The sequence below is a fragment of the Cryptomeria japonica genome, chromosome 8 (assembly GCF_030272615.1).
Source record: "Cryptomeria japonica chromosome 8, Sugi_1.0, whole genome shotgun sequence".
NCBI lineage: Eukaryota > Viridiplantae > Streptophyta > Pinopsida > Cupressales > Cupressaceae > Cryptomeria > Cryptomeria japonica.
The window spans coordinates 345,956,876-345,984,825 of NC_081412.1; the positions used below are offsets into that span (position 1 = coordinate 345,956,876).

The 27,950-nt window shown below is 38.7% G+C and overlaps 1 protein-coding gene across 2 annotated transcripts in view; it reads right to left on the reverse strand.

The window, feature by feature from the left end:
- The window catches only part of LOC131045320 (DDRGK domain-containing protein 1), a 117,356-nt gene that overhangs the window by 32,295 nt on the left and 57,111 nt on the right, over window positions 1-27,950 (reverse strand). The gene's annotated exons all lie outside the window — the stretch shown is intronic.

Sequence of the window (27,950 nt, forward strand, 5' to 3'; positions counted from 1 at the left end):
ATCTCATTAATTCTTCTTTCTTCAAAACAAAGATTGAATTCCTAAAATTTGCCAAAGGGAGCAGCTCCAGAGATTGATTAAGTTATCAAATTTGCAGCGGGGTTAGAAAAATTCGACTTTGGATAACAGTTTGAAGGTATAGATTCAAGGGTTTAAAGGAAATAAGTTTGATATCCTCTTCAAATTTGCCATTTACAGCAGACTGAGGGTTTGCTGATTAAATTCTGAGTTCACAATTAATCCATCTTTGAATCTACCTTGGGAAAAGAATTCAAATCTGCACATAGACTCCTTATAAATCTTTCAAATCTGTCCCCAAAAAAAATTCATTCAAGATCGTCCTGTTGTGCGTTGCACATGCTCCCTGTCGCCGACAGGGTCCCCCTTTTTCCCCTTTTTGAGTGTCTCGCGTCTTTTCGAGCGAGCCCGCGTTCAAGTTGAGGCAGTGATGATGTTCAAAGAAAAGAAGCCAGTGATTCCATTAGGCTAGTCTAGCCCTCAAGCACGAATTCCAAGAGATTGTTCAAAATTGTGAAATCGCCTTGAATAGGCGTAAGATGATAGAGGTTGGCGAAGCCCGCCAAGCAAAGGACAGCGCGTCTAAAAGTCGCATGACAACCCAAAATTGTCATTTTTCGCGTAAGAGCGATGAGATAGATTACATGAGGTTCGTTTTTACAGAGTTTACGAGATTTGAACGAATGACGATTTTCGCCAGCTGGAGAAGGAGAAGCGAATTTCGTTTCAAAATGCCAAAGTTGACAAACTCGCCCAAGTGCCCAAGCTCGCACTTCTTGAGGAAAAGTTTAAAATCGCCAAAATGCCCAGGAAGGGCGAATTTCGGACTTTTTGGTTAAAATGAGAGAAATTCACAAAAATTGCTGAAATGGGCCTAAGGTCCGAAATTCACAAAGTTTGCAAAATCGCCAGGGGGGCCGAATTTCGGACCCTGGGGTTAAAATGAGAGAAAACGCAAAAAATTGGCAAAATCACCCAGGGGGCCAAAATTTCAAAAAGTTCAAAAGTTGGCAAAATGGGCCAAAGGTCCGAAAAATGCTTTAAGTTGCCAAAAAACCTCCCAGGTTCGAATTTCACTTTAAGTTGCCTAATTTTGGACCCTGGGGCCGAAATTTTAAAAATGCCTTGAGTTTGCAAAAAACGTGAAAGGTCTGAAATACTTTAAGTTTGCAAAAAACGTGAAAGGTCCGAAATTCGCTTTAAGTTTGCAAAAAACGTGAAAGGTCAGAAATTCGCTTTAAGTTTGCAAAAAACGTGAAAGGTCCTAATTTATCTTTAAAATTCGCAAAATCGCCCAGAGGGCCGAATTTCGGACCCTAAGAGCAAAATGAAAAAATTGATAAGTTTGCAAAAACCTCCCAAGGTCCGAAAATGCCTTGGATTCGCGAAAACGTTAAAAGGTCCGAAATTGGCTTAAAGTTCGCTAAAGTTGCCAAAATCGCCCAGAGGGCCGAATTTCGGACCCTAAGGGCAAAATGAGAAATTTAATAAAGTCGCGAAAGCTTCCAGGGGTCCGAAGTTTGTTTAAAATTGCCAAAAGCGTCTAAATAGTCCGAAAATACAGGCATCCGAAGTTCACCTTGCTCGCGAAAGCTTCCAAAGGTCCAAGATTCACCATCTAGGGCGAAAATCGCAACGCATAAGGCAAGCATAGGGGATTCAAAATCGGTAAAATCCCCCATTCCTCCAAAGAACACAGCACAGAAAGTGTATCAGACAGCAAAACGTGAAAAACGTGAAGTCCGTAATTTAGAGAAGGGGAGACGTGAGGTTTAAAAGCCTGCAAAACCCCTCCATACCACCGAAGTTCGCGTGAGAGAGGATCGCATTGGGTTTTGAAAGGGAAGCCAGAAAGTATAATTTGCATTCGAGGTAAAACGCTAACATAAACCCTTCCAAGCGTCCAGGTTCAAATTGCTAAATCACACAAGGTAAAAAAATCGCCTAGTTTAAAACTCAACATTGCAAATTCTTTTCCAACCACAGCCGCAAAAATTTGAATCAAAGAAATAACCGTTGGAATTGAAAATTTGCAAAACTATCCGTCCGTTCTTGCGCAGCAAGTCGAGCAATTTCTCGCCATCCATTTTCATCAGGTAAGTACGCTTTGTCTCTCTTGATCGTTTGAAATATTTATAAATTGGATGCATGCCTGTGCAAAAGTGATTAAAATGCTTAAATCTTCAAATTCACATCTTTTTTCCGATTATTAAAGCGTCATGCAAAGCAATCGAAATTAGAATTTGCTCCTAAGGATCAGCTAGAAGTTGCATTTTCAAACTTAGGAGAATTTTTTGAGCTTTGTCCCTTTTGAAAATTAATCCAGAAAATGCTTAAGTAAATTCGCAATCAAAAGCTTCATGAATAAATGTTTTGCTCAATCAAGCTTTCAGATAGCAATATCATGTCGTTTCCAATTCAATTTTTTTTTTTGAATTAACCCTTGAATGCTGGCATATTCTCTATCTAACCTGCCTTACTTCTTTTATATTGCCTCGTAATCCGCGTCCAGCAATGCAGGATAAATGCCTAAATCGACGGTGGAATCATAAAAAACGCCCTCTATAGTCGAGACATCGTGAGCATCCAAATCAGATATCCCACGCAAAGTCGAAAGGATGAAGTACCAGTATCAAAGAGGGGGATTGAGGGAGTCAAAAGTTCAGAGTGTCACAGCGTCGGTGATACCGACCTAGGCCATATTGATATCCAAGACTTCAAGAATCGGGTCTTCTCCCCTAACGCATATGGCAAGCCCAGACAGATGGTGGAAAGTGGCATCGCCCAAGCGGCGGGATTTCCTCTAGCAGTACAAAACTATGAGTTAGTGGTAGAGGTTGCTCGACATTATCAGCCAGGTTCCAAATTGGTGCTCCTCGAGAATATGACTCTCGCCAACTTCACTCTTGAGGCCATTGGCGACGCATTCGACATTCCCTTCCCAAACAATCCCACGGCCACGACAATAGACGAAGCACAGGGGGCATATGATATGAATCCGGCCAGATGCAGAACACTGATCAATGAAGAGTGGTACAAGGAGAGAAGGCCTCCAAGTGCCAGAATTGGGAAAAAAACCCCAAGAAGTGACTTTCACAATGAGCATGGGGATATGGTCACATTACTCAGCAGGGTTATGGGACTTCCTAAATCCAACTACTTTGAAGAGTGTATGCTTTATTTCACAGAGCAAGTCTTCGCTGGGAAGTCTAAGTTTGACTGGGCCCAGATTATAAGCGTCAACATCCACACTCAGCTAATTGAGCTCGAGAGTAAAAAGTACTTCACTATGACCTCCTACTTGGTCTACATGTTCGCCAAGAACCAGCCACTGCCAGGTTTGATAATGAAAGGTGAAATCGAGAATGGGCCTGGTCAGGTAAAGGTATATGATTGTTACCCATAGCTTCACTATCAGGATATAGCTCAGAGAGAAAAGAACAGCCCAGCTTATACAGTTGGCCAGTATGAGCGCGTCAATGACGCCTTCACAATGCGCCTGGTCAGGCTAATGCAGGGAGGATTACACATAAGGCTCTCGGAGCAAGCTACTATCCTGGTACAGAGATACGGAGCCTGGTTCATCCAATTCCCAAGGTTCTCCTATATCCGAATAGCGGGCTTTGATGGTGCCCCTCTCCGACTTCCACGGTACCCAACCGACAAGATAGTTCTTCTGGAAGTCGCAAGGCAGTCGCGTCCGGCCAGCATCTTACTCAGAGATAGCAAGCAGGCTGGATTCACGTTCCCCATGATTATAGGCAACTAGGATGTCCATCTGAAGACCCCCACCCTAGCAGAGGAATCCTTCGTAGAGCTGGCTTCCTATGGCCTACAAGAGCATTTTCCAAGGAAATGCTTTGATCACGATAATCTGGCAAAGAGAGCCTATGGGAGGCGGTACAGAGCAAAGGAATCAGTTGAAGATTATTGGAAAAACTGCTCTAATGACTATGAGGTCCGAAGGCGTGAATATTCAAGGCTGAGTGTGCAGCAAATGCGACTCTTTGAATACCGCCGGGTCCCGGGTCAACTCACGGATTCAGGGAATTGTCTGCAAGTCCAGGAATTTGAGGCAGTGAGACATCTTCTACCAGGCGTTGATTGGTCGCAGGACCCTATCACTGATTTTGAGGCAGTCATGGCAGCCCCAGCAAGATATACAGACCTATGGTTGCATCAGCAGATTGAAAGGCTAATTCATGAGGGAGTCCAGTTCACTTACCACTTAATGGGCAGCCTCGATTCTCAGTCTTCCGAAGATGAGGGAACTTCCAGTGCACCCAGAGAAGAAATTGAGAAACCTGAAAAGAGAAAGAAGGCTAAGGCTTGCAGAGGAACTCGGACATCCAAGAGAACAAGAAGGGAAAAGATTCCCATTAGGAGGCCAGAGGTCACTTCATCATCAAACGACGCCAGTTCGTCTAACGATGTAGTAGAATTGGATTATATACCTGCTCCTCCTTCCCAGAGTGACATCGATGCATTTGGAGCTGATGATCCTCCCGCACCCAACATGCTAGAAGCCGAGCTAATAGCTATTGAACCAGCCGAGTCGAGTAACCAAATTGAGGAAGGAGAAATTCCATCCATCCAGGGGATCAAAGTGCAAGAACCCACCCAACAGAGTCGCCATGAACTGCTGCTCCATAACACTGCCAAAGATGACTCTACCGTTGAAGGAGAGCAAAAGACAGAGGAGACCCGCGACCTTGAAAAGACTGAAGAGCTACCATCACACGAAGGCATCAGGCAATTGTTCAGCGATGTAGGAGAAAACTCTGCTGCAAGCAAAGAGCTTGACACCTCCTCCACCCCTCCGGTAACAGAACAGCTGCGAATTTGCGATGAGTCGACTGAAAACATCAAAGAACAGAATGCAAACTTAACCATATCGTCAGCCCAGACAGTACCTCAAGAATGGTTGATTGCCAGAGCTCAACGCAAGGCCGCCACCAAACCACCTATTGATTTGGAGGACATCTTCTCACGCATGGACCAAGCTAAAGCTAAGGGGAAGAAAAAGCCCAAGGCATATTCTAGAATGACTAAAGATGATCAAAGGAACCGCACTCTTCACATTGCCACCCCGCCTGTAGACAAGCCAGCAGATCAGATTACACTGGCAGATTATAGCATCACGACCATCCCCATCGGACGAGCCACTAAGGAACAGGAAAAGGAGGAATTCAAGGATTCAGTACAGAACATGCTCAGGCAACTTGAAGAGATAACAGCTGAAAAAGACATGTATCGAGCTCGTGCTGAGTAGGCCGAGGGATACATCGATCAACTCCTGAGACCATTACACAATGCTTTCGAATCCCACATTCCCCCAACAGCATTGGCACAAAGGACCACAACTGAATTTGAAGGAGTACGGGACACTGCAAGGGCCGTCAAAGAATGGATACAAGGCATCAAAGGGAGGGGAGAACGAATCCTCGAAGAAGTAAAAGAGATGGCTCACCATCGAGAGACCACCCTGGTCCGGCTATTAGAGGTAAAGAGGGAATCCCTTCGAATGCATGAAGTGGCTGCCACTACTCTTCCCCTCATGAGAGCTCTCTTCTGGACCCATGCACAGATTCCTACATTACCCACCATCCTAGATCCTCATTACATCAGCACTCTTAAGGAATGGTACTGGACTATCACCATGAAAAATGACACAAGAGAAATCATTGATAAAGAACACGATGCGTGCGAGACAATTCTGAACACCATGCAAGAACTAGGCAAAATGATCCTCCGATCAATGGTCTTGGGTTGGCAAAATGCCCTGTCCAATAAAGTGATACGACCAGACTCGGAAGAAAGACTAGGGACAGATAGGATCACCTATTCCGTTAAGGACCTAAGTTTCGCTGGTCAATTCCAGTCAGACATGTTGTGCTTCGAGCGTAATCATTCCAGCTGGAAGGATGGTTTGAAGCACGTGGACCAATATCTTGAGGGCATGCAATATAAAATTCGTCATCCTCCTATGCCTCCCTTCAGTCTGCTATTCCAATTATGCATCAGGTTCCAGGAGTATGTTTGTGAGGAGCGTGCGGCAGGTCGTAATCTTTGGCAGGAATATTTGCATGGTGAAGATGAGTTCTTGGAAAAGGAATCTACAAATGGAAAAGAGAAAGTGCTTTTTCCTTTTAAATCTTGAAAATGCACTTTTTGGCCAAAAGGTCATGTTTGACTTCCAAGTCAACTAAAATGTAAAACTTTATGAATGCACCTTTTTGGATTATTTTTGGATATGTTCTAATTACCTTTTTGGGTAGTTATTACTCCCTTTGGGGTGGTTGTTGATATTTGCCTCCCATTTATGGGTATGGGCAGCCATGTTTTATGGATGAATTTGGGCCACTTGTTTAGATAAGATCTTGGCCATTCATCCATTTTTGAAGCCTATTTAAGGGACTGGTTTTCCCTCATTTTGTAAGAAGTTCTTGGATTGTTGCAAAAGCTCTGGCTAAATTTACAGGATTTAATGCAAAGTTATGACTGTTTCCAAGTTTCCTTGTGAGTGCATGGTCTCCTTCATTAGTTTAGAAATTTTTCAGTCATGTTTCTTTCCTTTACATAGCATTTTCAAATAAACATCTGATAGAATCCTCGCAGTTCACACCATTAGGGAATGGCTGATTGCCTTTCTTTTTGCATGGTTAATCTGAACCTTTCATATGCTCAATTCGGTTATTAAATGCTCACTATTAATGTAAAAGTTCCAATGTTGTATTTGATAGCATGAAAATCCTATTTTCCTTTGAAGATCGCACTAGATTGATGCAAGTATTGTGCTTCAATAGCTGGTGATGCTTACTCTAGTTATTTGGAGGTGTCTGTCTGTTTACTGAATCTGCTATCTTACTTAAAATTTATATTTTTATGTATCTCTCTCTCCCTATCCTTCCCTTTTTCCCCTTTTTTATCAAGAGAATCCGCAGTCCTTTTGAAAACAGTATCAACCCAACTCGAACCATTTGATAAGCAAGACCATTAAAGTTTTGGGGAACTCATCCAGCAATCGCCTATCTCACCGTAAGTCCCCCTTGTGTTTCCAGCATAAACACATCAAACCACTGAGTAATCCCGCAGTCAAGACCTGACAAACGAAACCTTGAGGTTGTCCCCTTTGATCAAACGTAGAAAATAGCACTAGGGATTCCCTTATCTCAAGAGAGGATAGGATACTCAGCAAGTTTATTCTATTCTGCGTTGGCCGTATGGACTTTGCAGTAATGCGATTTCAGATACGTCAACACGTCCAAGACAACAAATTGAAAGTGGACTTGCCCAAGGAAGAATAAAATCTTGCCATGTCAAAAAGAAAGTAATCTAAATTCGCATCGTCTAACTGCTGCTATCATGATCAGCAAGGAAGTTTTAATCATCTCCAAACCCTCCTTGGAAGAGAAAGATTGTTCGAATCTGATATACGTGATAATCTTCCAAGTTTGAAATAAAGCATGAATTGAAATCTGTCCAAAGATGTGAAAAGTTTGCCTTTCCATATCCAAGGAAGAAACCCTTCCAAAATTTGCTGAGGAATGAAACATGTCCAAAGATTTTGTCCAAAGAAATCAAGCACAAAATTTGTCCAATAAATTTTAGAGGAAGACATACAAGCATGAAAAATTTGACACCATCCAAGTTTGCCAAGGATTGGACAAATAAAGCATCACATAAAGATGGAATAAACTTTGCCAAAAGGATGTGACAGAAAGACAAATTTTTTGATTCATCCTGAAATTTACCATGGACAGTAAACACAACTCCCAAAATTCACTAAGTATAAGGAAAATAGTCCAAACAAAAGACATGTGACTATCCAAACTTTCCACCAACATGAAACATTGTCCATGATCAAAGGAATGCTTAAAATTCTTCCAAGAAAACAAGATCAAAAGACAAGAAGACATGTAATTGTCAGAACTTTTCAAACCCTAAGGCATAAAGAAATTGTCAAACACAAGTTCAAATCCATTCCAATTATCCAGGCATAAATAGAATATGTGAAGATACCTAGCCAGAGACCTGAAATTTGAGGACAAATTTGCCATGCCAAGAGGATAAGATTTTGATCACAATTCACATGAAATTAGACCAGCAAGTTGGAAGATAATTTTATTTTCCAAAATTTTCAAAATTATTATTTTTAACACTTACAAAAAATTTCAAAATTCAAAATTTCTAGAAAGTTCTAGAAGATTTGAGAGAGGAAATAAAACTTTCCATTTTGGAAATATTATAGCAAAAAAGAAAAAAAAAAAGATAATAATTATTTTTTAAGAAAAAATTAAAAAAAACAAAAAAACAAACAAACAAACAAACAATAAAAAAAAATTAAATAGAACTTCTAAGTTTAGGAATCCAAAATTCTATAAATTCTCAACCTATTCACTCCATAATTCATTATTCAGGTTGAGAATTTTGGGGAGCTCTTCTCTCAAATTTCATGAATTTTGAAGAAGTGGAAATTTCTAAATATTAGAGGTGAAGAAATCAAGAACTTTCTCAGATTTTAGGACAGATTTTTAGAATTAGAGGTAAATTTCAGTCATAAAGAGGATTTAAAACCTCAAATTGACTGAATTTCCACACCCTTTTGTCTTAATTTTATCAATTTCTTGGCCAAACCCTTCACTTTCAATCAGCTTTTCAAAATGTTAACCCTTTTTCAGGCTGAAGTGAAATTTTAGGAAAGAGAATTAAAAATCAGAATTAAGTTCTGGAAATAATGTTAATTTTCATGTGTTTTGCAGATAGCAATGAAGTTCGCCAGCAAGGGAGTGCAGCGGGAATCTAAAATCAAGTGAAAATGGAAGAATATCACCGACACAGATATTGGGCATGTTGATATGGAAGAGTTCAAGAAAAGGATGTACGGATATGATGGACACATTCCTACACCGATTGCTTGCAAGATGATGCAGAATGGAATTGTCCAAGCAGCCGGATTTCCACCAACCAAGGAATGTACTGAATTGATTGTCGAATGTGCTTTGCACTATAAAGCATAGTCAAGAGAAATTATTGCACCAAATGGAAGTGTTCTGGCTAATCTTTCAGAACTGTCCATCCAAGAGACCTTTGGCATACCAAAGCACAGTAAAACCACCTACAAGACTAAGGAGCAAGCCCAAAATGTTTATGATAGTCAATCCGAACTCTGTGCTGCAAATGTGAATAACTTTTAGCTGGAAAAGAAGAGACCTCAAGGAAAAGTACCAAAATATTTGTTGCGTCCATTCTTCAAAGAAGAATATGGGGATCTCATCCTACTGCTGAATCGAATAATGGGCAGCTCTAAAGGTCAATTGTTCCAAACATGGATGTATTATTTCATGGACGAGATCACTGCAGGAAACAAGTTGTTCAACTGGTCACGTATAATCAGTGACAATCTTCATGAGCAGTTGATCGGCTTGGAAAGGACAAAGACATTCCACATGAATTCCTACATAATTTATTTGCTGGCAGCCACCTACAGATATTTAGGACTGATTTGTAAGGGCATAGTAGGGAGTGGGGAGAATGAGTTCAAGTCATATGATTGTTATCCTCAACTGCAACTTAAGGATAAAAGTTTTCGTGCCCATGATGCATTCTGATGTACATCACCAGGACACTGCAAAGAGGTACTTACAACAGACTTTCTCATGAATCAAAAAGTTTAATCAGCAAGTACGGATCCTGGTTTATCCAGTTTCCAAAGTTCACCTATATCAGAATCCAAGGTTTCACTAGCCGTCCTTACCGATTGCCAATCCACCCAACCAACAGGATGGTCTTGCTAGAAGTTCTCAGACAATTGGAGACATATCAGAGCTTCAAAAAAACAAGGCTGAAGGCAGTTGTATCATTTCCATTCTTTATTGGAAATATGGAAGAATCTTGTTCGGCACAGGCAGCTGAAAGTGCCAGGCTAGAGATGCAGTGGTACCGTTTTACCTTCTACCAATCTAGAGCTAATTTTGACCCTCACCATAACATCATATCAATGAAGGAAGAAAAATTCAGACATGTAGTGGATATAGAAGACTATTGGACAAATGCGGAAGATGAATTTGATATCAGAATAAGAATGTGTTATAGGTTGTCAGTGAATTTCATCAGGATGACCGGACCTCTCCTTGTGCCCGATCAGCTAGAAGATGACGGAGAACATACTTAGCCCGGCTTTGATGAGCATGTACCCCTTCCTCATATCAAATGGTCAGAGCCAGATCATGCAGACTTAACTATCCTAATGAAACCAGTCATGAAATATACCAGGTGATGGGTTGGTCAGCAATGTCAAAGATTGAATAAGCAAAATGTAACTTTGACTTATAATTTGATGGGAGTAGCAGAAGGATATTCTTCAAACAAAGAAGCAGCACAGAGTGTCAGGCCAAGCGAGAATGCTAAAAGGAAAGGGAAGGCAATTGAAATTGAAGAACCTGTTCAGAAAAGGCAGAGAATAGAACCATCTCATTCCGCCACATCAAGGAATGAGAAATACATATTAAATATTGATGAATCGTTGGTTGAAATAGAAATTCCTTCTCTAGTCCATAAAGAAAATGCAGAACTAGTTCATCAAGAAGATGAACAACCACCATCACCTACTGGCACAGAAATCCTAGAATCTGAGCATGATACAGATATTGAAGCAGGAGGGTTTCAAGAAGGAATGATTTCCACTCTCTGAGGAATTTCACATGACCCAGAAACAAAAGAGGACCAAGAAGTGGAAGGCGTTGAACAGCCTACTGTTCCTGCATGGTTGAGGGAAAGATTAAAAATGAACACACAAGTAGTGGAAGAGCCACAAGAGGATGACATGGCTGATTTCTTAGCCAAGTTAGAGCAAATTGTTGTGAAGAAGCCGGCTAAGAGATATTCTACCATCTAGAGAGATGAAGCAGGCAATCGCATAGTGCAAATAGCAGTGCCTAAAGTAGATAAGGCAAGAGGGGACATTGGTCCACATGAGTTTGAGATCACCACTTTTGACTTGGGACCAACTACAAAGGCCCAAGCAAAGGAAGATCTAGATAATTTAGTCGCATCCATAAAGGCACAGCTGGATGAAGAAACAGAAAAGAAGCAACAATACAAGAAAGAAGTGGAACGTCTAAGAGATTATATTCGACACTTGACTACCAAGCCACTCGATCAAGCAAATCCAGATACACTCCTACTTTTGGATTCACATCAGGTGATAAAAGGTTCTGAGGAGATGCAGTAATAGTCAAAGAAACTAAAGATTGGATAGAAAGCGTAAAACAATAGACATCCAAGTTCATAGAAGGGATCACATCAGCATATGATCAAACTTCTTCTTTGCTTTCCAGGATTGAGACTTTGGCAGCTGAGAGGAATCTCATCTCAAGAGTTGGTCAATCAAGGGATAATTGAAGCAGGGGCTGCTTATGATTTCCACAGTTGGCTCTGGACACTGATTGCACAAAATGAGGTCTTGGAAAAAGTGAAAGTTGATGCTGATAAAATAGAGAAGTAGATAAGAGCCATTCAGGATAAGACTTGTCTTATAGTTGTAGAAGTACTTGAGAAAAAAACAATCTGAGAGAGGGATATGCAGTTAGAGAATTTAAAGATCAAAATACAGGACATCTGCTTTGCCATTTCAGGACCGGTCTTGAAAAACCACCTGGCTAAATATCAAATCTTCTTTCCATCAGAGATGCCTTTCAGAAGCAGCAAGTAGACTGGGAAATCACCTTTGCTTTGTGCGCCGATGACTTGGAAGGATTAGAATTCAAAGTCAACCTATTGCCACATGTCTCCATGGATGAGATTGACCAGATTGTGTTCAAGTTCATCGAATATCAGAAGAAAGGGGTGCAATCCTAAAAAATAGCATCTCGTGCCGCTTGTCTCCTTTGTAATTGATCTTTGATATTATTTTGGGAAGCTCTAATTGGGGTTGTGTTGTTTAAATCTTGACCGTTGATCTTAAATCGATCTCGGCCATTTATTTCTCTTTCAAAACTCTATATAAACCCCTCTCATTCTCTAATTTCATGGTTGTGGAGAGTTTTATGAGATTGTTGCACAGAGCTATTTGAGTAATTTTATTATTAGTATTGTTTTGAAATCTTTTTATTGCTAAATGGTTGCATGGTTACATACTATCTTCAACAAATAAAATAGATTTGCTTAAGTAATTTGTTTCAAGTTGTTAGATGAATGATAGATTTGATAGTTTAGATAGGTGAAATCTCGCTCATACTTTTGTTGAATGAATGATTTTCGTTTAGCGTGCAAAGTTAGTCTGAGCTTTTATGTGGATGTTTCGTTTCTACTTAGAATAATATTGTTCAATTGTTGGTATTATTCGAAAGTGTGAAAATTATAAGCACAACCTTAGAAGATTGCACCCGCTCTGTGTAGTTGTCCAAGCGTGGCGAAACAGAGTATCGTTACTAGGTTTCACCTAATCTATACCATCTCTTGAGTTCATAGGAATAGCTTAGAAGTAGTATATAATCCCTTAGCCTTCATCCTTTTTTTTATCTTTTTGAAGTCTTAAATCCAAAATCCAAAAAACATAGAGAATAAATTGTTAAATCTGCCTAAGGTCAGCCTGTGAAAGATATTGGTTAACAAACATAAGTCCCCCTTGAGATTTTCAGCACACACTACCCAAGCAGCTATCCCACTAAAGTCGCTCATTCGCACATATAGACCTTGGAGTCGCCTTGTGGTCTTCTTGCAATCTTGGCACAAGTAGTGATTTTGTTCAAGAGAGGATAGAGTATCCTTGTGGTATTTTATTCTAAGTGTTTGGTATATGATAAAACGTACACCAACAGGACCCCCAGTAGTTTTCTTTTTAGGGTTTTGTCTTAGCATTGCAACTTCATAAGTCCATTTCTTTGAGAGTCTAGAGTTGGAGTTTTCATCCAATTCAAATAGCGAAATCATGCTCGAAACAGTGTCTAGACATCATCAAAGTACTCAGAAGGCCTAAAGGATGAAAAACGCAATTGCTTAGGGTCAATTCTGACACCTTCCCATTTTTGTGGGATTCTGCTTTTTCGCTTTTTTGCTTTTTCAGCTTTTTTGAAAGTTGGCCTAAGATTGGGTTGCTCAGGTCATGGCAACAGGGTTCCTATCTTTGAAATGAAAAATTTGTATCTCCAAGTGTAAAAAGCAAAGGAAAATCTCCAGACATGTTGTTCCAGATGTTCCAGACAAACATGGATTATTGAGCAAGAAAATTCGTCCAAGTGTTCATGGCAGAGAAAGTTTTGAAAATGGAGAAGACCATGTCTCAGGCCAGTTCAAAGTTTGCCATCAATGGAGTTCGCCATGTCCAAGACAAGACAAAGTCCGCCCAGCACTTGGTAAGCATGGCATGAAGAGGTTGAAGTTTGCCAAGGCTAGATAAACATGGCCAAACAATCATAAAGTCTGCCCAACCTTGGCCTACTAATCTTAAAGTCCGCCTAGCACATGAGAGGGTTAAAAGTGGCATGGCATGTGTCAAAGAGAAGTAAGTTGGCTTGTAAAACATGAAGTCCGACCTAAGCATGAAAGAAGATGGCTTGCCAATCATAATGCTCACCTTGACATGTTGAAAGAACAAATGGCTTGGATAATAAGAAGTCCCCTAGCATGGCATAAGGTTATTCAACGTTCGTCCATGATTGAAAATGAAATGTCCTAGCACATAGCAAAGTTCGCCATGGTTAGAAGTTGGCCAAGTTGAAAATCAAGAAAAGTTTATCCAACACTTATTCTAACACTTTGAAAATTTCGAACTCAAGAAGAATCTAGAAGATTCCATGCCAACTCATTCAAAGAGAAGATTAAGTTTCCATTTTGGCAAAAATAAAAGAGTCTAAGTTCAACGAATCTAAGAAAAAAACATGAAGTCTTATATCAATTCGACTTGTCATTTTCAATTCATTCTTTCTCAAGTTTGAAGATCGAAGTTTGATGGTGAAAGGTTTTTTCTCTCTCAAGGTTAAAGAAGATAGATTTTTGAACAAGGATTTTCGAAAGATAAAGTAAATTTTCTGAGTAAAGGAGAAATTTACTAAGAATTTCCAAAAGTGAAGGCAGATTTTCACCAAAATCAGTCAAAAGTAAATTCTAGAAGTTCACAAATCTATATTTTTGACTGATTTCTTTCATCCTTTTTGTCTTAATCATTTATTTCACGATATCTGCTAAGTGTTGGGCCAAATTCTTCCAATTTCAGTCTGATTTTTCACAGAAATTTAGCTTTTTGACAAGCTGAAGGTTAAAAAATTGGGACAAAAGGTCCAGAATCAGACTTAAAACCTTAAATTTTCTTGAAAGTAATGTTAAATTTTTCATGTTTATTGCAGGTTGATGACCACTAAAGGAGGACTTTCAAGAAAAGTCCAAATGAAGTTTGCTGACAAAGGGTTGCAGCCTAAGTCAGATTAATTCCAAGTGGAAAAATGTTAGAGACACCAACCTCGAGCACGTGGACTTCAAAGATTTCAAAAGCAGAATGTATGGGCACGATGGACACTTACCCACACCTATTGCTTGCCAAATGATGAGAAATGGTCTTGTCCACGCAGCTGGATTTCCGCCAGTTATGGAATGTGCTGAGTTAATGGTTGAGTATCGGCTCATCATTGCCCTAGATGGGAGAGTATTGGCTCATCTCAAAGAGTTAGCCATTCAAGAAGCATTCCAAATTCCAAATTACAACCGAACTTCATATAAAACTAAGGAAGAAACCAAAAGACTTTATGAGGACCAGCTTGAGCTCTGCACGACAAATGTCAATAAGTTTGGTTGGAGAAGCCAAGCCACCCTCAAGAAAGTACCAAAGAGATTGCTTCACACTGACTCGATAGAGGACTATGGTGATATCATTTTACTGTTGAACAGAGTAATGGGCTGCCCTCAGGGTGCGCCATTTGAAACATGGACGCACTATTTTATTGACAAGATCACCTCACGTATCAAAATGTTCAATTGGTCTCGGATAATCAGCGACAACCTTAATGAACAGCTAAATTTTTTGGAAAGGACGAAGTCCTTTTACATGAGTTCCTACATTGTTTACCTACAAGCAAGAAACTACAGATACACAAGACTGATTTGCAAGGGCATAGTAGGTAATGGCGAGAATGAATTTAAGTCCTACGACTGTTATCCACAACTGCAACTTAGCGAGAAGGCCCACTTCAAAAGGGTAAATGATGCATTTTTTATGTACATCACCACTGGGACATTGCAGGGAGGAACTCATCAGAGGCTCACTCAGGAGGCCAAAAGCTTGATAAGCAAGTATGGATCCTAGTTTATCCAGTATCCAAGATTCACATATATAAGAGTCCAAGGATTTATCGGATGTCCTTATCGGCATCCAATTTATCCCACTAATAAAATGATCTTGCTTGAAGTCCTTAGACAATTGGAAACATATCAAGGCTCCCAAAGAACCAAGCAAAAGGCAGACATTTCCTTTCCATTTTTCATTGGAAATATGTTGGAGTCTTGGCCAACGGCATAGGCAACTGAGAGTGCTAGGTTGGAGATGCAGTGGTATCCATTCACATTTTACCGGTCCGGGGCTAATTTTGATCCTCACAACCATATTGGATCGGTGAATGGAGAGAGGTACAGGCATTGGGTTGATCTGGAGGACTTTTGGGCAAACGTTGCGAACGAGTTTGACATCAGGAAAAGACTATGGTCTTGATTGCCAGTAAGCCTAATCAGAACAACCGAGCTTTTCCGTTGCCTGTTCAGTTAGAGGATGATGGAGAGTACACTCAATCGTGCTTTGATGAGAATTGGCCTCTTCCTCTTGTGAAATGGTCAAAACTAGAGCTCGCAGATTTAGACACCTTAATGCGGCCAGCTGTCAAGTATTCACAATGGCGGGTTGATCAGCAAGTCCAAGTGCTAAGGCGAAGAAATTTGACCCTCACTTATAACTTGATGGGCGAAATGGAATCATATTCTTCAAATGCAGGAGTGTCCCAAAGTGTCAAGCCAATTGAAAGCACTAATTCTAGGAAAAGGAAGGAGGCAGTCAAGGGCTCTTCAAGGTCAAAGGGGAAGAAAGTTGTGAACGAGGAACCTGCTCAGAAGAAGCAGAGATTAGAGCCATCCCATTCTAACACATCCAGGAATGTGAATGATGTATTAACTACTGAGGATGAGTCATTGGCTGAAATAAAGATTCCTTCTCCAATCCATGAAGAAAATATGGAGTCAATCCAACAGGAAGACGAAGAACCCCCATCTCCTATAGGCATGGAGATACTTGAATCAGAAAATGAAATGGATATTCTAGGTGAGGAATTTCAAGAGGGAATGATTTCCACTCTTCGAGGAGGTCAGGATGTTCCATGTGAAGAAGGTAATCAGAAAGAGGAAGGCATTGAACAGCCTACGATTCATGATTGGTTGAAAGAAAGGTTGAAAATAAAAGTACCTATGGAAGTCCAAGAAGAAGATGACACGGCCGATTTCTTGGCCTGATTAGGGAAGGTTGTTGCAAAGAAGCCAGCCAAGAGGTTTTCTACAATTCAAAGAGATGAAACAGGTTGACGTACACTTCAGATTGTTGTGCCGAAAGTGGACAAGGCGAAGGAGGATATTACTCCTTAAGAGTATGAAATCACCACTATCGACTTGGGACCAACTACTAAAGGTTAAGAGGTTGAGGACTTGGACAATTTGGTCACTTCCATGAAGGCGAGATTGGAAAAGGAGATAGGAAAGAAAAGAGAATACAAGAAAAAAATTCAGCGCTCGAGGGAATATATTCAGCACTTGACCAAGCCTCTTAATCAAGGTGACACAATGGTTCCTCCACTTTTGAATTCTTCACAGGAAGCAATCAAAGGTTTTGAAGAAGAAAAGGTAACAGCTGCAGAGGCCAAGGAGTGGATGGCAAGAAAAAGTGAAGAAGTAGCCACATTTGTGGAAAGATTAATGTTGGCATATGGACAAGCTTCCTTTTTGCTCTCCAGGATTGCGAACATGGCAAAAGCATGGGACAACCTTCATGATGTCCAAGACAGAATTATCTTGTACCTTAGAGTGTTGAAAGGAATTCCTAAGCAAGAATTGGTTGATGGAAAAGTAATCGCAACAGGAGCTGCATATGATTTCAACACTTGGTACTAGGCATTGGTTGTACGAAGTGAAGTCCGAGAAAAAGTGAAGGTTGATAGTATTAAAGTTGGGGAGTAGATTAGAGAAATTCAAAACAAGATTTTCGTTGTAACTGCTGATCTACTCGAGCAGGAGACCATCCAAGAAAAAGATATGCAGATGGAAAGTCTAAAGCTTAGAACTCAAAAGATTTTCTTCAAGCATCACTAGACCAATCCTGAAGCACAATTTTACTAAGGCATCGAATTTCTTGTCCATCCGAGATGCCTTCCAAAAACAGGAGTTGGAATGGGAGATTGCATTTGCCACGTGTGCAGATGACTTGGACCGATTGGTATTCAAGGTAAATATGCTGCCACATGTCACGGTGGAGGAGGTTAGCCCGATCGTGTCCAGATTCATTGAACATACTGCCACTCAAGGGGCAAGGGGATAAGGATGCACCTTCCTAGGAGATAGCTCCTCGCACCACTTGTCCTTCATGCATTTGTTCTTGATATTATTTTGGGAAACCCTAATTAGGGTTGTTATGTTTTAATCTCAGTCGTTGATCTTAGATTGATCTCGGCCTTTCGTTTGTTTTCTAGAACTCTATATAAACTCCTTTTCTCTCATTTTGTTGTGTGGAGAGATTTATGAAATTGTTGCTAAGGGCTACTTTGGTAATATAAGTTCACTTACAGTTTGCTTTGAAACCTTATTATTATCACCTGGTTGCATGGTTGCATATTTTCTTCAACATAGAATAGATTTGCTTAGAGTAACTTTGCTTTTTTCAAAGTTGTTAGTTGAATGAAGGATTTGATAGTATAGATTGGTGAAACAATTGCTCATACTTTCTTTAAATGAATGATTTTTGTTCAATGTATAAAGTTAGCCTAAGCTTATTATTGTGGATGCTTTAACTCTTACTTTGGATAAATATTGTTCGCTAGATGGTATTATTCATAGTATAAAAATCTTTAGCACAACCCTAGAAGATTGCACTTACTTTGTGTAGTTGTCCTTAGAGTGGCGGAGTAGGGTATTGTTATTGGTTTCACCTAATCTTTATACCATCTCTTGAGTTCTTAGGAGTAGCATAGAACTTCTAAACCCTTCCTTTTTATCCTTTTTTTGAAGTCCAAAACTGAAAATCAAAAAAAAAAAAAAAGAGAGCATTTACTATCAAATTTGCAAATGATATCAGTTGAGCGGAAGTCCCACGTGTATTTCAGCATACATAGCCAAGGAAGCTATCCAACATAAAGTCGCTCGTTCGCACATATAAACCTTGAAGTTGCTATGTGGTCTTTCTTTGCAATCTTGGCACACATAGTGATTTTGTTCAAGAGAGGGTAGAGTGTCTTTGACATTTTATTCTAATGTTTGGTGAATGATAAAACGTACACCAACAATTCCCAATGTGCACAAAGACAAGAAAGATGCACTTTTTGATGATTTTATTTGGAAAATAGCAGATAAGCCCAAGAGAAGCCAAGGAGGGAGAATGTCATGTTTTGGTAAACATTAAGCAAAGAAGTTACTTAAGTTGGTAAAGTGTCATTAAAAGAACACTGAACACTTAAGTGATTCAAAAAGTGTTTTCGTGCATGTTGCAATGTAATAGACTGCCCTATTTGCTATAATTTCCCTTGTCAAACTTGCTGTTGGTATTTCTTCAAACAGTTGGCAGACTATCATTAGAGGTCTGTTTTTTCCTTTCTTGAATATATCTGTGGTTTAGTTGATTCCTGGTGTGTTTTGTGTCTTGACAGTTTGGCAAGCATTCAATTACATTTCAACAATTATATATATTAACAAGTTCACGCAAATTCAGTTCTAAGGTAATTACAACCATCTAGCTTTGATTTAACAATGCTTCAAATCACCAATATATTTCAGTTGTATATATATATATATATATATATCAACAAGTTCACGCAAATTCAGTTCTAAGGTAATTACAACCATCTAGCTTTGATTTAACAATACTTCAAATCACCAATATATTTCAGTTCAAACACAAGTTTCTTTTCTAGTTTATTCCATACAACACAGTTCTTCTAAATGTAAAGATTATTCCAAGGACAAGTCAACTCATGAACCTGATTCATTACAATCTTGTTTAATGGCGTCATCTTCATTGGCTGCCAAGAGCTACGAACTTCCTTCCAGCTATCCCACCTTCACTGTTCTTCATCTGCGTCCTGTTTAGTCACTGCAGCTGCTAATAATTAATGCCCAGTTTGCTGTTCGCACCCAGCAATATTGAATGTACCCTGTGTATGGGTTTGGCGCCCAACAAGAGACATGGCCAGCAGTCTAGATGGCTCAACAATGTCATTCGACTTGCTATCACTGTAACTTCTGCGGCTATGACCTGGCTCAAACCCACGTCTTTTTCAGGCCAGTCTTATACTGCGATTACCACAGTTTGCTGAGTCGAGTCCTTACTTCCCACAAAAAACGTGCTAATTGAATTCTCTAATTACAGCGCTATGAATATTGGTAGCCTACACCATCTTAAGACTTCGATTCCTCCCTGTGGCTGCCATAATAAACTGAAATAGCTACGCCTCTCTAAGATTTCCAATCTCCCCTCCTATTGCAACACTATCCAATCTGAAAAAGCATTCTATAGTGCTGGAAACTAAAATGAATACCTGTCTTAATTCTGCGATTTCTCCAGCTGAGCTCTCACAATTCAATCTGAAACTTCTATGCCCTTCAACTCATTCAATGCCAATTTGTTTTTTTTAAATTTCCCAAACCTGGTCTTTCACAGGCAAGAGAAATGTCACACTTGAGGGATTGCGTCCCCAAATGCTAGAAAAGACTCCTGAATTTCTCTAGAAATCACCAATTTCCAAGATACACAACCAGCATTTAATGCTCTTATTTATAACTTCATTTGGGCACAATTACCAATGCACCATAAATGTGGGATAAAAGAATGTTGTAATAAAATATTAATATCCCTTATGTCTTCAAAATGAAAGGGAACTTTTAATTTTTTCCCTTTAAACATTAGTCCCAGCATTAATTAACCACTAAAATTAAATATTTAAATTTAACTTTAGGAACTTTTAATTTAATTGCACAATTAATTAATGGCTCATAAAATTAGCAATCCTGATGAAGAATTAAATGCACCAAAATACTGACATCCAAAAAATGCTTCAAATATTACCAGACACTAAGCCACAACTGACTTACTATAAATAGTAAGTATCTGAAAACCCTGTCAAAACACCTCCGATTGGCCTAAAACTGAAATCACCTAGGCAAAAACTACATTGATCCCTGTAAAGCTTTGGTTAGCACTTGGGACCATGGCATGATGGGCTAACAACAGATCACCACATGACTGCTAAAAAGGGGGCATTACATGCAAAACTTGTTGAAATAGTAGCTAGCTCGGATACCTATCTATTGTATTTTAATGTTATCAATGAATTAAAATACACATGTATTATCTATTACATAAATCGAACTTAGGGTTGGGCCCAAATACATATAACTTGTAATTATGTCTTGCTCAGGCAAGACCTATATATAATGTAACTTGTGGATAGGACAGGCCCTATAAATGTAACTTGTAATTTGGTCTGACCCTAATTGGGCGATGTAACTTGTGGTCCAATATTGAATGTAACTTGTAGATAGGGTATGCCCAATATGTATTTTGAGCGATTATGTAATTGGGTTGGGCCCAAACTCATGTAGCGTGTGGTAAAGGCAATCAAGCAATAACGTCTTAATAGGTCAAGACCTATTTGGACGATATACATAATATTATTATTAAATTAACAAGGCAAGCCGACTTGAGACTTGACACCACAAGTCAAGTATATAAGCAAGTCATTTGCATAGCATAATGAATCAATTTACATACAAGACGAATCATTCTTAAGGCTGTCAACACATGTAATCTGCTCTCCAACATTTGGCAATCTCTCTCTCTCTCTTGGGCGAACTTGCTCCTCATCCATTGTGTGAAGGTTGGCTGTTAGGTGATGCTATCAAGATCTTGCAAAGCTAATGAAGACTTGCCTTGAGTGAATTTGATGCTGATGATAAGGGCTGCAATCTCCATTATCATATAAAGAGGAATTCAGATCTGCTATCTTGCTGGTTGAACAACAATCTGAGATAAGCACACTTGCCTTGTAATTGCCTAAATTTGAGAGAATACACATTGTACTTTGTGGCTGGGTTTTTCACCTCCAAGAGGGAGGTTTTCCCAGGGTATTGGTGTGTCTTGTTTTGTGTTTTTATTGCTGTTACTGTTCTGTTATAACCTGATTATTTAAGATTAACATCTGATTGCTTAAAATTAACATGGTATTAGAGCCAGGTTCAGGCTAGGAGCCCCAAGCACACGAGAGGTGTGGCTTAAGGGGGGCTATTGGTCTTGGAAATAAGCCACACCCGGACCGACGATGGACTGGTCCAAGAGGAGCCAGTAGCTCAGTGGTAGAGCACTCCAGTAGCGTATGGAAGGTCATAGGTTTGAGTCCTAGCTGGTCCATGTCTCAACAAAACTTGACGTCAAATCAAAAGAAAAAGTGCATTGGACCCTCTAGAGGCATGTCAATAGAAAAAAATGACTTTAGTTTATGTTAAAACATAACAAAAAGTGCAATAAACCCCCCCAGGAATGTGCCCAAGCCACTTAGTGTCATATTTTGAAGATGGAAAAGTGCAATGGACCCCTTGGGCATGTGCCTTCCCACTTAAGTGACAAAATTGAAAGACAAAATATGAAAAAGTGTCATTTGAGTGCCCAAGCATGTACCAAGGGGGTAAACTCAAAGTGAAATCAGATGGGAAAAGTGCAATGGACTTCTTCAGCTTGTGACCAAGGAGGATATGTCATTTTTGGTCATCAAAAAGGTCATTTAAGTGATATAGCATGTCTTAGAGGTTTTGGATGCAATTCAAAATGAAATTAGAAGTGAAAGTTGCATCTGGAGATAAAAAAGCTGACCTATGAGGGAGAAGAGGGAAAGGCAAGTTCAAAATAAATAAAAGCACTCTCCTATCTCTATAACAGTGCTTGCTTTCTCTTATTTCTCATTGCTGAAGGGCTTGAAGGAGAGAGATTGAAGAGGATTTTGGAACACTCAAGAGAGTGAAGCATATTCTTCTAAATTTCTTTGCAAACACAAGAAGGAAACACACCATTTCCACTCCCCAAGCTCCATTGCAGTTGACAGTGGTGGCAGTCATAAAGCAGTAGGTTATAAGTTCTTAGATATCCTTCTTGCATGCTTCCATGGTGATTTTTCACCTCAGAAAAAGGCATACAAGTTCTTTTATGCAAAAGGAGACTGTTAGGATGTTTTCAGCTGATTATCTACGGGATTAATAGCAGTTTGGGCACCATTTTGTGACAGCACATTTCAAGCTCTTTGTGTAGATTTCCCTGGTTTATTCTTGTCATCAACAGTAGGGAATAGGTATGACAGTCTGATAATAGCAGGTTCTCCACCTATGAAGGGATGTATATACAACTCTGATTGGATTCTAAGGCTTACAACACATCTACATTCTGACTGTGGTTAAAGGCAATGAAGAATAAAGTAAAAAATTAGTGAAACACTCTTTTTAAGTTTTCTTCCTTGCATATACAAATCAGCACATTGCAATACCATTTCCAAATGACTGACTCTCCAAAACTAGTGTCTGACTACCCCAGAATCAAGGAAACCAAATCAAACATGTAAATGTAGAAGAGTTGGAATTAGATGAACATATCAGAAAGGGGAATAAAGTGGAAAGAAGACTTTGGGCAAGTGATCTAATTGAGGCAGTCTCCCCTTCAATTTCAACACAAAGTCACTTGTGCAAAACACAACCTTAAGAACAGGGAGATTTGCTCAGTAAGGGGTTAAATCCTTTGAAAACTTGATGCTGAGTCAAACAAAAGCATTTTCAGTTTGTCATTACACGAAGAAAAACAAGAAATGAATTTGGATAAGTGTAAAGAAGTATGGAACACAAAAACCATTGGATATTAAATGTATATTAACAAACATTCGTTGAAAGAAAGTAAGAAGCGTGCTTCTAAATTGTTTAAAAGAAATGAATTCAAGAAAGAGTTTGTGTTCATAGTCACTCTCCTCAATTGACTGTCAGGAAAAGATGAGACAAGAATATTCAAACCATGGATGTTCTATATTTATGAGCATGATATGCAAAGAAGACATCTAGCTGGATTGAGCCACTTTGATCAGCAAGTGCATTCATCAGCAGTTGGTGAGGTTTAAGTCAACTTGGTAATTCCATATGTTATACTTTCATAAAGACGGGCTCTTTTGTAGGATTATTGAAAGAAGTTCATTGAATATCATGGATATTTATAGGCAATACCCATAGTTGGAGCATAGTGAATTCTTGGAAAACTTCGCAGGATGAATGACTCTCTTATCCATTCTGTCAAAAAGATGAATGAGCAGCTTCATGTGTCAATTTCAGAGCAATCCAGGGCAGCAATTTCAAAAAAGGAGGATTGGCACATTCAATTCTCTACTTTCAGCTATATTAGGGTCTTCAGATTCAACTCTTACCCCTACATGGCCACTAGATTGTTGGCAAGTTTTTGAGATTCATGGTTTGTTAAGGGATCATCACAAGCAAGTGATTAATTTTGATATGTTGGGCATCTACAAATGCAAAGAGGTCATTGATGCCAATGATGTAGGTGATGAATTTGTGAAACTTAACCTATGAAAAGTGCACATATGATCCTAGGTACCTCTTATTGGAAAGACTGGGGGGCAGATTTTAGCATGTTGCAAGTAGAGAAGATTTTTGAGCTAATTGCGAAGATGAATATGAAGTAAGAAGAAAAGAGTAGAGTAATATGACTTTAATTAAGTGCTTAGCTTCACTCCTGAAGAACTGACCATCAAAATTTGCCTACAGCCTAAGTTGTTGGTTCTGGTATGGTTATGCCGGTATGGCAAAAAATTCTTGGGTATAGTGCAGCTGGGTATGGCTATATAATATATGCGAAATTGAGAATACATTTGTTATGTCATATTATAATAATGGCATTTGAGTCTCTAATAGTATGATTATTCATCATTGATCAATGATAGCGATAAAGGTAATATTAATTGTCAATTTATAATAAAAATTTCAATATTATGTCATATATCATATATGTCTCAGAATCCAAAGTCAAGATTCATATGAAAATCATTACAATTACAAATTTTGAAAATAGTATAATAAAAAATTTGAATCTTGGTCTTCAATCTTCATCAAAAGCACCTAAATTGAAGTCATTGCTCGGTTCAAGCTAGATTCCTCCACCTTCAAAAAATACCAGCAATCTTCCAAATTGGAAAAATGACAAAACAGGAATGACATTTTGTGAAATAGTTTTTTTTGTCAAAGAGCTGTCAATGGTATGGGCATGTTTAAAGGTTTTTGGCACTTTTATGGTCTTTTAATGTTTAAAAATTACTTTAAAAAGTCATTTTTGACTATTCTTTTTTTTTTATATGTGATTGAGAACTGCGAGAATACCCAAGAGTGGCCAGGGCACAACCCTACAGCTCCCGGACTGGTTGGGTATTGGACCAGGACCCCTGCATAAAGTACCCAATGACTTAGCCTATGGCCAATTGGCCTCTATCACCAAAAGAACTTAGTAATGGATAAAAGTAGACTGTTCAACAAGTGAAAAATAGCCTTCTTCATCTTTCTCACATACAAGTACCAAATTTAGAAGTCGTTAATTGCAACAGGGGTAAAGATGAAGAAGAAGAAAGCACATATGAAACTCAAGCAATTCCCAAGTTGAAGTTAGTTGCTTGGAAAAGTACAAAATCTTCTCTCCTTTAGCTGAATCTAGAGCCTCAAATGGCATCATCCATTCCACTTGTTTCTCTTACCTCTCCTCATATTTCTCCTCCTAGGACTTACTCTCGTTCTCTTTCAGCCCACACCAAGCTCCATAGGTTTTGTACCACAAGTTTTGCGTTTCATGGACCAGGAAAAGTGATTGGATGAACTAGCCACACATGAAGAGTGCAAAAAGTGGACTGATAAAATCTGTCAGTAAGGGACAAATATGCTTGTAATGTCCCCATTCGGGATTCACCTTAATTTAGACGAGAAACAACATTTCTAACTTAAAGTGAGAATTGTAATACATTTATAAATATACTTTCATTAATTCTGAAGACATTTTACTATAATATTTAATTCATAATACTAAGAATAGTTTTTGGAAGAAAGAACTTATCTTGATAAGTTTCCCAACATCCCCTCTAAACCATGTGTCGACTCTTTTAGTTGATCATGTTTTACTGCAGCTTTTATCTTATTGATATCTCACAATTAGTGGAGAATGGGTAAAAAACACAAATAATTTTTCCCAAACAAAAATCTTCAATCTTCAACATGTTGTTGACTCCTCTTAGACCATCATTGACCTTTTGGTAATGCTGATTGTTCAAATCACAAACAATAATCTGCTAGGCTTAGGTGAGGCTGAAATAAAAACCACAACCAATATTCTAACGTCTTCCAAGTGGGTCACATTCCCTTTAGTGGAGCTGCCGCTAAAAACACAACAATAATGGTGAAATCTCCAAACCTCTTCTAATTGCTGCAAACACTGTTTTAGGATTCTTTTATTATAGGAATCTTAATAACTATTGTGTGGAGCCCACAAAGCACTTTGACAAGCTTATTCTAATACTAATAAATCTAAATTTTCTATTAAAATCCCTTACTATAATTCTGATATCTATGCCAGATCAAATGGTATTCCTAATTCCCTCCTTTCCTTAACCGGTACTTGTGCTTAGATGTAATGTCCCCTTCTCCGCAGTGATTAGTTTAGTGGTCCATTGGCCTATTCCGGAGACCCATAGGCTATTTGGAAAGGAGAATTAGGGTTTCCAACTTTTGTGGAGTTCTGCACGAGCTTTTTAAGGTTTACCGGGAGGAAATTCTTCAATTCTGTCTATGGTTTCCTTCTAGGTTTTTCATGAGCTCCAGGGTGGTATAGCATGCATTTGATTCTTTGGTGAAGTGAGAACTTACTATTTTTAGTAAGTTAGGGTTTGGTTGTTTGGATGATGTTGTCTTACTGAGCTTTCCAAGCTCTTTCTCCGGGTGCGAAGATCATGTTTTTCGAAGGAGTATTTCATGACTTACTATTTTTAGTAAGTGGCAGTATTGAGTAATTCTATTTTTAGCAGTTTGGACAGGGTTCCGATCCTGTAGCAGTTCAGTGGTCTTCATTGCTCAACTTCATCCTGGATTTTGTTGATAATCAGTATTGGAGTTGTTGGAACCCTAAAATTTGCAATTTTTAGAATTCCAAATTCCAAGACAAGGAGCAAGAAAAATTCTAAATATATATATATATATATATTGAATAGGTACAAGTAATATATTTTATATTTGTTGCACAATATGAAACCATAACATAAACACAATAATGGGCATAAAAAATGGAGTGTGAAGCACCAAAGGGGGTATTTACATCATTTAAAGACCATTTATCCATTATATACCCATAAAATAGCCTTAAAATACCTCTAATATGCCTAAACAACTTGTAAAGTGACAATTAATTACATAAACTAAGGCAATTTCGGGATTTGGAATTATTTTTATTTAAAAGGGGGGTGTCTTTTCACCCAAAGGGGTATGAAAACCATTCAAACACATATATATGTGTGATGTAAAATGCAAATAAAAGAAGAACAGAGAGAAGAGGTGGAGGCAATTTTGTACTTTAAAACTTTTTATCAAAAATAACCGGTTGCATTTTCTTTCTCATATGTGTTGAGAGTTAACATATTTTTAGAAGGTAGTTGCTTATGATATTATCTAAAAGTGGATAAGGTTATTCGTGTTCTTCCAGTAAAATTCTGTGTTTCATATTGTAGATTTGGATCAAAAGGATTTACTCGTGAATTGTAATTGTTCCCTGTATTTCTTCCTTGGATGGTCTCTTAAAAGTTAGGGTTAAATCCATTCAAGCAGTTTACAATATAGACATTGAAGTAGAGCTCATAAGAAACAGTAACTGACAGACTCATCGAGAGGTGGTGGGTTTAAAAACTGTCTCATAAGTTTACACAATAAGTCCTGAAGAAATATAAGACTCTGTAGCCCAAATAAGAGGAATGGCACTGATCATTTGTAAACAAACCCTTTAACCATACCAGTTACCCTTTACTTTTAAGCATTAGGATTAGTAGAGTAGGTATAGTAGGTAATTTAGCCAAAGTGTAACATATATACTTTTGTAAGATACATAGATCAATACACACATCTGAAGTCAGTTTGTTTAAGAAACTTATGCCATTTTGAGACTAGGAGACATCAGATTAAGACACTAAATCTGCTATAAAAAGCATTAGTTGAAGGAACAACTAGTGAGTAGGTATACCCGCCTAGGTCCTGCAGAGCCTAAAGTGAGAGAGTCAGTAACCAAATAGGTTCACTCTATAAGTTGGCCAAGTCAATTGGAGGGTTTGATCATAGGAGTTGGCATTTCCTTAGAACCTATCCAATCTGTTGATTTGAAACCCAACAAGAGTCATAAGTGATTTAATTAAATATTATTTCCTTATCCTAAGGTTTAATATTTAATTATTTTATTACTAATTAACGATATATTGGGCAACTTAGGAAAAGACATATTTTTATCTAATAGCAATGTTATATTTTCCTAAGTTAGGCGTTGAAATTTGAAGAATGCATTAAGTTATTATTGAAGACTTAGGCAAGTTCAAACTTGTTGAATTATTGGTTAAAATGCAACTTGAGCGCCGACCTTGGGAAAT